Below are 9,315 nucleotides of genomic sequence, written 5' to 3' on the forward strand. Positions count from 1 at the left end.
AAATTTGTCATAAGGACAACCGCAGGATTTCGCCGGGAGCGGGTGCTAATCTGAAAAATTGCACCCTCTTCCAGCGAAATCGCGGTAAAATTTCAACCATAACCACGTCTCACAACCGTGAAATAGGTGGTTACAGTCTGTAAAGGAATCAATACGACGATCCAGCAAAAGCCTCGTGCACCGTAAGAACACGGAGTGACCCAAGGACAACCGCCTTCTGCATTTTTCCCGCAAGTGTTCTAGCATATTGTTGACACGCAGGGATGCTTTTTAGGCTATTAGCAAGTGAAAGCTTGGCACCTCCAAGAGCGCCGATGATAAGGACGATCAGTTTAATAGAATATTCCGGGTACAATCGTTGCAACTCCCTTATAAGGTCTCGATACCTCTCTTTCTTTTCATTCTCCTTGGCTATGATGTTTTTGTTTTATGATGTTTTGCCTCGAGTGAGCAACAGAAACAATTGTCGAGAATATAAAGTTCCAGTATATGCAGTGCTCTACTGTTCATTCATTAGCTCACAGTGTTCATTCACTGGTGTTTTCGTTAATTTTGCACTATTGAATTGTTTTTTATAAAGGTTTTTGGTAAAAATAAAATTTTCTTATCGGATTATGAAATTTGAACCCTTAAGAATCTATTTTCAAAAGTTTTGTAAAAATAATCAATTATTATAACGTGAAATGGACTAGTTGTAATCGGTGATTTCCTTAAGTGTTCATTTACTGGGTCACTCACCCTATATAATTTAATAGAAATACACATTTTACTCTGAATGATATCTTTTTTGTGCCTCCTATTCCTACTTTCATAATTTATGACACTACTTATGACATTTTTTTTTTACGAATGTTAATTTTGACACTGACGAGGCATTTGATCGAAATGTGCGACATTTCGAGAAGCTCGCTTATATTAGACTAGATGAGATGAGATTTCATAAAAAAAGACGAGAGCTTTTCTTGCTGTTGCTCATTTCTCGTATTTCTCGCTCAAATGCAACACTGAATACCCTGGCGGACCGAAGGAACCGAATGGAGCCTCTACAAAATATCCGTAAAGACCCCATTGGGTCCCCATTCGGTTCCTTCTTAAAAAATTCGAAAAAACAACAAAATCAACATTTTAATTGATGAAATTCGGATTCTACGTTAAAATTGCCTGTAAAAGGTCACGGAATAATCATAATCGTTTTTTTTTTGCAACGGCTAAAAGTTTAAAAAAATATAAGACGTATAATGCCTGTTGACTGCCACACTTCAAACGGGGACCCAATGGGGTCTTATGGGTATTTTGTGGAGGATCCATTCGATTCCTTCAGCCCGCCAGGGTATATTTAAGAATATTTCAAATACTGTGAAAATGTTGCATGAAAAAATGTAACTTTCGGATTTTTCATTATTTTATATGCTGTCAAAATTTGAATTCTCGATTTATCAAGATAATTCAAAACGTTTTTATGATAATCTTATAGGGCATTTAGAAATCAAACCGTACAGAGAATTCTTAAATTCAAACAAAAATTGTCTAAAAAATATTCAAAATGCGCTCACTTTTTGAATTTTTATCCAGAATGGCTGGCTAACGAACTTGACCTTTAGCTTAGGACACTGAAAGAGTATACCAGAGGCCAATCTAATAGAATGATTTTTTCAAACGTTATCATGCTGAAAGAAAGATAGGTGTAAATATACACAGGCAGACCGACAGGCAGAAACTTTCTTAAAGGCCTGTTTTTCGGATTCAGGGGGTCTCAAAACGTGGACTTTATGACAAAAACTAGGGGGGTCAAATTTTATACAAATCTAATACCTTCTCTCATGAGAATGTAAAAATGATTTGTCATGAATAATTTTTTGACAGTTCTGTTTTTAGTTTTAATCGTAAAAAACGCATCAAAAACATGAAAAGTTAATTTTTGGAAACCCCACGCATGAGACGAAAAAGGAATTAAAAAATAAAAGTTCTGATAAGAATGTGCCCATGCAGCGGGCAGATTTTTTTTCACTGTTAATGATGTTTTTTATGATTAAAGCCAAAACTACGCAGCCTATCAAAAAGTGGTTGATTATACATTTGTAGATCTTTTTCAAATGCACAATTTTTTTCCCGTCTTTTACCATATTTTGCATAGTTTGGCTGAAAAATGTAATTTTTGGATTTTTCATTATTTCATATTCTGTCAAAATTTGAACTTTGGATTTTTCAAGAAAATTCAAAAAGTTGTTATGATAATCTTGTAGGGCATTCAAAAAGCAACATTTTTCTTCTCTTTACTTTTTTCATATCGTGCGTTATTTGGCTTAAAATGTTCATTTTCGTGTGTTTTTTGTAATTTTGTAAATGCTATAACTCTGGTAATTTTTGATTTTATGAAAAAAGTCAATAGGATAAATTGTTCGACTTTTTGAATGCTATGAATGACCGTACAGAGAATTTTTGAATTTTCTAACAAATATTCAAATGTGCCCGCTTTTCGAATTTTTATCCAAAATGGCTGGCTATCGAACTTGAACTTTAGTTTGGGACACTGAACAAGTGTACCAAAGGCCAATCTAATAGATTGATTTTTTCAAAAGTTAACGAGTTCACAGGCATACATACATTCATGCAACACTCATACAACATACATACATACATTCATTCATACATGCATGCAGGCAGAAAAACAGACATATACATTCGTAAAAACCTGTTTTTCGGATTCAGGGGGTCTCAATACGTGGACATTTGACAAAAACTGGGGGTGTGAAATTTTATACAAATATAATACCTTCTCAGATGAGAATGTAAAAAAGAACTTTCAAATTAAAAAGATTCATTCTTTGCAAAAAATGGAATAGTAAGTTAAATTTTGTACATAAAGACACACATTTTCAAGAAAATAGTTAAATTTTGGACCAAACAGTTGAATTTTTAAACTAAAAAAATATCAATTTTCAAGCAAAAATACAATGGATCAATGTTTATTACAAAAAATTAATTTTCAACTAAGCAGTTGAATTTTCAACCAAAATTTTGATAGCTTATATTTCAACTAAAAAATATATTTATTTCAAATAAAAAAAAAATTAATTTGCAACCAATCAGTTGAATTCTTGAGGAAAAAATTCATTTTCTACAATGACAAAAATAATTTTGAACAAAATACATAAATTATCAAACAGTTAGATTTTCAATCAAGAAGAATATTTTTCTAGCAAAAAGACGATATCATTCTTTCCAAGAATGAAATTAATGTTTTTTAAGTTTCACTTCTAGCGTGCGTCCCGACGACATACCCTTTTCTTAAATAAAAGCATTTAGGCAGACATGAACCTATGTTTTAACGTAGGACAGACCTGTTTTTTTTCTTCTGGTCAGTTGGACCAAATCTCAACTAAAGACAAGGTTTTTCGGAAAGTGTGATATGTAGGAAAAAAGGATGTGAAAAATTTCATTTGAAAATCACGATAAAATGTTCTTCTCTTTCCTCGTATTTAAACAACTTCCTTATCCTAACCTATACCTCAAAATAGACTAATATTTTCATTACTTAAAAAAAAAGACAGAAATGTAAACTTACGAAATTCGCACAGCAGAAAACTACTACTGACCAAATCACGAAATGTAAACACTTGAAATATTGTCACTGACGTAAAACCGCGGCACAAGGTAAAAAGTTTCTACAGAATTCTTTGGAGCCTCGAATTTTACGCTTAAAACTCGAAAATTGTCCACTTTTTTAACGAAAAACACAGCAAGTCGTCCAATTTTGAAGCGAACGCCATGAAGAAGGCTGCCGCCCGTGGAACCTCGGAACCCGAATATTGAAAATCGTTATAAATGCACCTAGATTTTCCGAAATTTTTATGAATTTTTGATCATTAGTGTTTCCGGAACTAACTTCTGGTCGAAATTTTATTCAACTCGTCGAAACCTGTCTATATTTCCGATCTGAAATACGGAACTCAACGCGACGGTTGTAATTTGAAGAAAGGCCAACGACTGTGACGCCATCTTGGAATTCTCGCGAGAGAAGAAAATCTTTATTGATATTCGATTCTAATCGATTTAATTCAATTAGGTATTTTCACTTCAATCACCAGCTAATTTCACTTCGTAGATTTCTGTGGGGAAAACAAGGGCATGCGAGATTCAGTTCATTTTTGCCCTATTTTGCTAATATCTTCGTAAAAGATAATTTTTTCTGTATAAGTGTATTTGAAAAATAGTTTTTATTTTTTAATTACTTTCTAATGAAATAATAAAATCATAATATAATTATTAATTGCAAAGATTACAAAATAAAAAAATTGGTTTAAAATCTTACAGATTATTTCCTACATTATAAAATATACGACATTGTTAAATTGCCAGCACAGTGAAATTCCCGCATCTAAAAAATAAAAAATTTCTATATAACAAAATAATAAATACAATAAATTGCCTCCATTTAATAAACGTAAAACATTTTTTTATTTTCATATTTATTTATTATTCAAACGATTTTTTAAAAGTTAAGATTCAAGAATGTTCAAGTTAGATAATATTATAAACGATAAGGAATGTTATTATTCTTGAATTTTTCAATTTGGGTATTTTAAATTGTCGGGATTTTCTACTTTAAAAAAATTTACTTTTTCAGGAAATTTACAATGAAAAAATTTTTTTTCGAGATTTTTCAATTGCCCCATTTTTGAAACTCTTGAAATGGCCTAAAATGTTTCTAACTTTTCATTTAAAATTAAATTTCCAAAATAAGAAATCATTTTAAATTTTCCTAGGAATCAACACGCAAATTCAAACAATTTTAAGATTTTGCTCCGCGGACAATTATTCTCCGCGCTTTTGAGCGCCAAGGTGGTTATTGTATTCGGCCCTTCAATTATAATTATAACATTCTCGAGTATAAGCCATATTTTTGTTTTATAAATAAATCGAAATTATTTGTAATAATTTAATTCATTTTATAAATAAAAAATTAAATCGTTTAAATTCTTTCATTTTCAATTTCAGATATTTTATAATTCGACAATTTTCTGTCGGCAATTTTATTTTTCGGGAATTTTTAAATTCGGTAACATTCAGTCATCCAAGTAATCATAGTAATAATAATTACTATCATTTTATTATGTCATTAAATAGTTCTTAAAAAATGAAAACTATTTTTCAAATACACTTATATAGAAAAAAATGATTTTTTACGAAGATATTAGCAAAATAGGGAACAAATTAACCGAATCCCATGTGCTTAGTCCACGAAGTAATAGTTCGTGGACTATTCCCGGTGAGCACAGAACTATGAAAATCGCAAGAACGTCCTTGGGACATTCCTAGGACATCCTATGCCAGCCCAAGCAACATCTCTAAGACGTCCAATGTCCTAAAGATGACCTAACGACGTCTTAAAGACATGGACGTTCTCGCGACATCTTTTTTACTGACATTAGACGTTTAAGAGCATCCCTAGAATGACCAAAAGACATGTTATAAAAGATGTCTTAGGGATGTCGCAAAGACGTCTCTAGGACATCCTTAATTTGTTTTCCCACTGGGTTACTTCGTTGTTTCGCCATGTTTTCTCCTCAGTAATTTTCGTCAACAATGTGTCATGTATTTTCGAGATATTTAGTAAATATACTTTTAGTACGAAATCGATAAATCTATTACTATTAAAAAAAAAAGTGCAGTATTAAACAATTTTATTGATCAAGAAAAAGCGTTGCAAATAACCCGCCTTCTGTTTTTAGAAATTTGGCTAGCTTGTTCCAGTCTTGTTAGAACGCGTATTTCTCTGACATGCGCAGTAGTGATTTATGTGTATTTTTAAAGTGACACATGGCGTTACATAACCTAAAAATACACAGGAATAACTACTGTGCATGTCAGAGATATCCGCGTTCTGACACACACACACACACACACACACACACACACACACACACACACATATATATATATACTATATCCACTTGTCATCATCAGACATCAGGTGATGAACAGAGATTTGCTTCAGATTTATCGCGGTTGAGGTTGACAGGGTGTTTTTCAAAAAAGTGCCGGTGAAAAAGATTGAAGTGTCCTGCTGTCTTAATTTCTGAAGGAAGAAAGCTTTCTCTACTAAAAGATTGAATTTGTTTTGTTCTGGTTCCTGTTATCTTCTCACAGAGTTCAGGTGGGTGTTTCGCTGTAGTGCCGGCCGCTTGCGGCCTGCGTCTTTTTCGGAGCATGGGGTCCGTTGACGGGGACATTGCAGATGGTGAAATTAACCAGGATGTGTTGAACTTGGGCATAGAAGGCCTACAAGCTGAGTTTAGCTCCACGCAGTCTGGAATCCATAACCATCACAATGCCTTGATTGATGAAGGTATGGAAATTAATGAAACTTCTTTCCTAAATCAAGAGACCCTTAACCAGGCTCCAAAAGCAATGAAATTAGCAACCCACTTACCACCAAGGTTAGACACACCGAATCGAACTCAACCCTAAACTCCTTTCGGTCGCCTAGACTCAAGAATAGATACTCTCGCTCCAACAAAGGCCCCTACTCTATCGAAGTTGATTCCGGGGAAGAAAATCCTATGGACCCGTGTAACTTAGGTAAAATCCTACACAAATCATTTAATAATGTGGTTTTAGATTTCAAAAAAAGGGAAGAGCAGGTTTGCCGTTTTTGCAACTCGGGTGATGGCGCCAACCGCATAGTTGATAACCTGCTCTCTGTATGCCTCAGGCTTAACGCATTCATTCCCAACTATAGGGTTTCTCGCAATGGCGTCATTAAGGGAATTCCTACAGACCTTACTATGAATGAGCTAAAAGCTAACGCTATCTCCCCTATTCCAATTCTGGAGGCTTCCAGATTATCGAAGAAGGACGAAACAGATAACCTAGTTCCTTTAAAAACCATTTTGGTCACTTTCGATGGACAACTCCTTCCCCAGGATATAAAATTTTATGACACCCTATATAAGGTCTCTCCCTACATCCTTCCTCCAAAACTCTGCTACGGCTGTGCTAGACATGGTCACGTGAAGACCAAAACTGCCCTAATGGAACCTCATCTCTCCTCTGTATTAACTGTAAAGGCCCACATTGAGCTTTTTGACAAGCAGTGCCCTCTATACGTCGATGAGAAGGAAATCCGCAGAATTTCTGCACAACACGATATCAGTGTAAAAAAGGCGCCTTTCTCTACAAAAGAGAAAAATCATCCCCCCAGGGATCCCAAAATATTGACTCTGTCATCGCCGCTCACTTAAAATCCTCTCTAGATTCTTCTTCACCTTTGTTTAACTTCTCAAACTTTCCATCTTTAGGAGAAGCTGATGTTGACTCCATCTCTTTCGGTCCTGAATTCTCCCAAAAATATAGTAAAGCTGCTAAAAAAGCCCCCTCCCACTCTAGAACAACAACCCCACTATCCCCTCCGTCTTCACATAGGAAATCGCATATAAAATCTGAATCGCAATCCTTCTCTCATCTTTACTCTCGGTCTTCTAGCCCTTTCGGAAATGGTGTCTGTTTACAAGATCTTCCTATTAACTCCCCTTCCCCGACTCCTTCCCCTCCTCCTTCCTTCACCGATTTTCAAAACCAACACCTCAGAGAAATGATTTCATCTCTTATGAATCTCCTCCAACGCTTTGCTCCTCTCTTATCTCTTCTTAGCAGTGGACTTTTAGGCCAATACAATAGCCCCCTGCTAAATAACCAGAATCCGATTACCACTACCTCGACCCCTTAAAACTCTTTTTTATCCATAATGGGTAATCTAGAAAAATTAAGAATTCTACAATGGAATTGCCGTGGCATAATCCATAAAAAAGGGTCCTCGGAAAGAATTATTCACAACTACGATATCATCTTATTAAATGAGATCTGGCTAAAAGATAAAAATCATTTTTTCCTACGGAAATTTAACATTATTTGAAAATACCGCGCTATCAATATTGGTGGTGGTCTTATCATTGCTATTAGGAATGATATTGTTTTCTCTGAATTAAAAATTGGCGAAATGCCTAACCAATTAGACACCCTCGCTATTTCTGTTCCCTCTAGTTGGGGCGAATTATTGATCATTAATATTTATAAAAATCCTATAACTCCAGCTAAAGCCATAAACTGGAACTCCTTTTTTGACTCATTATCTGAGGTCTTCCCAGTAGTGTTTACTGGCAGAGATTTCAATTTCCATCATCAGTCCTGGGGATGTGATAATGCCTGCCCAGCTGGAAACAAATTAAATACTGCAGTTCTAGCTTCCAACCTCATTATTTTAAATGACGGATCTTCCACTCGCTTTTCTAGGCCCAACCAATTGAAACCTGCTATCGATCTCTCCCTGGTCTCTGGTAGCCTTGAGCCTTTATGTTCATGGAAAGTAGAAGGGGATAAGATGGGTAGTGATCACTTTCCTATTTCAACTACTATTGGTATCTCCTGCTCATATTATGAATTCTTCTCACACAAGTATAATTTAAAAAAGTGTCTTGGGATATTTTTCAGGAAACCCTAAAAAAAATTACTTTAATTTTAGCCAAAATAACAATAACCCTTTCTCAGCTTTGCAAGCATATTATGATCTATTTGAAAGTATTGATAAAGCCCTTCATATAGCCGGTCCTAAAATTCATAATGTCCCAAAACGTGATTATCCATATTCTCCACCGTGGTGGAACGAGAATTGCTCAAGGTTGGAGAGATTAAGAAGAGCCAAGTTTGGAAGGTATAGACATCAATACAATTTCGAAAATTTTCTAGACCTTCAGAAATTCGAAGCTGAAGCCACAAAAACCTTAAAAAAACCAAAATCTCCGGCTGGAGATCATTTTGCGAATCTATTACTTCAACTTCCCAAATGTCAGATATCTGGAATAAGATTCGCGGCTTTCGACACAGACTTCTCACTAACCCTTCTCCATTCACTTCCCCGATTAATCAAGAAATAGTAAAAAAAATGGAAAAATTCATAGAAAAATTTTGTGACCATAGCTCACCCCCCTCAAACCTACCCCTGCCCCCACCTCTCCCGGACTCGCCTCCTGTCCAAGTTACAACCAACGCCAACCCCGATCGCTTTCCTAACCTTATCGTCTCTAGATTCCCGAGTGAACCCTTCAATATTCAGGAGTTAAATCTTGCCATTGCCACCTCTAAAAGCACGTCCTCCCCGGGACTAGATAAAATCAATTTCCAGATTATTCAAAACTTTCCAGAAAATATTCGGATACATCTGTTAAACATATATAATCTAATCTTGGATGGTGGTTTCTTCCCAGATCACTGGAACAAATTCTTAGTTTTTCTAATCGGAAAACCCAATTCGAAAAA

General features: G+C 35.1%; 1 protein-coding gene across 1 annotated transcript in view; it reads right to left on the reverse strand.

Annotated features, from left to right (window-relative positions):
- LOC117177149 (protein amalgam-like) overlaps positions 1-3,970 on the reverse strand; it is a 260,532-nt gene extending 256,562 nt beyond the window's left edge. The window contains exon 1 of the mRNA XM_033367652.1: positions 3,566-3,970. The gene's annotated coding sequence lies outside the window, so the exon portion shown is untranslated. The remainder of the gene's footprint in view (positions 1-3,565) is intronic.
- Between the last annotated feature and the right edge of the window lie 5,345 nt (positions 3,971-9,315).

Source organism: Belonocnema kinseyi, chromosome 7 (assembly GCF_010883055.1).
Source record: "Belonocnema kinseyi isolate 2016_QV_RU_SX_M_011 chromosome 7, B_treatae_v1, whole genome shotgun sequence".
Lineage (NCBI taxonomy): Eukaryota > Metazoa > Arthropoda > Insecta > Hymenoptera > Cynipidae > Belonocnema > Belonocnema kinseyi.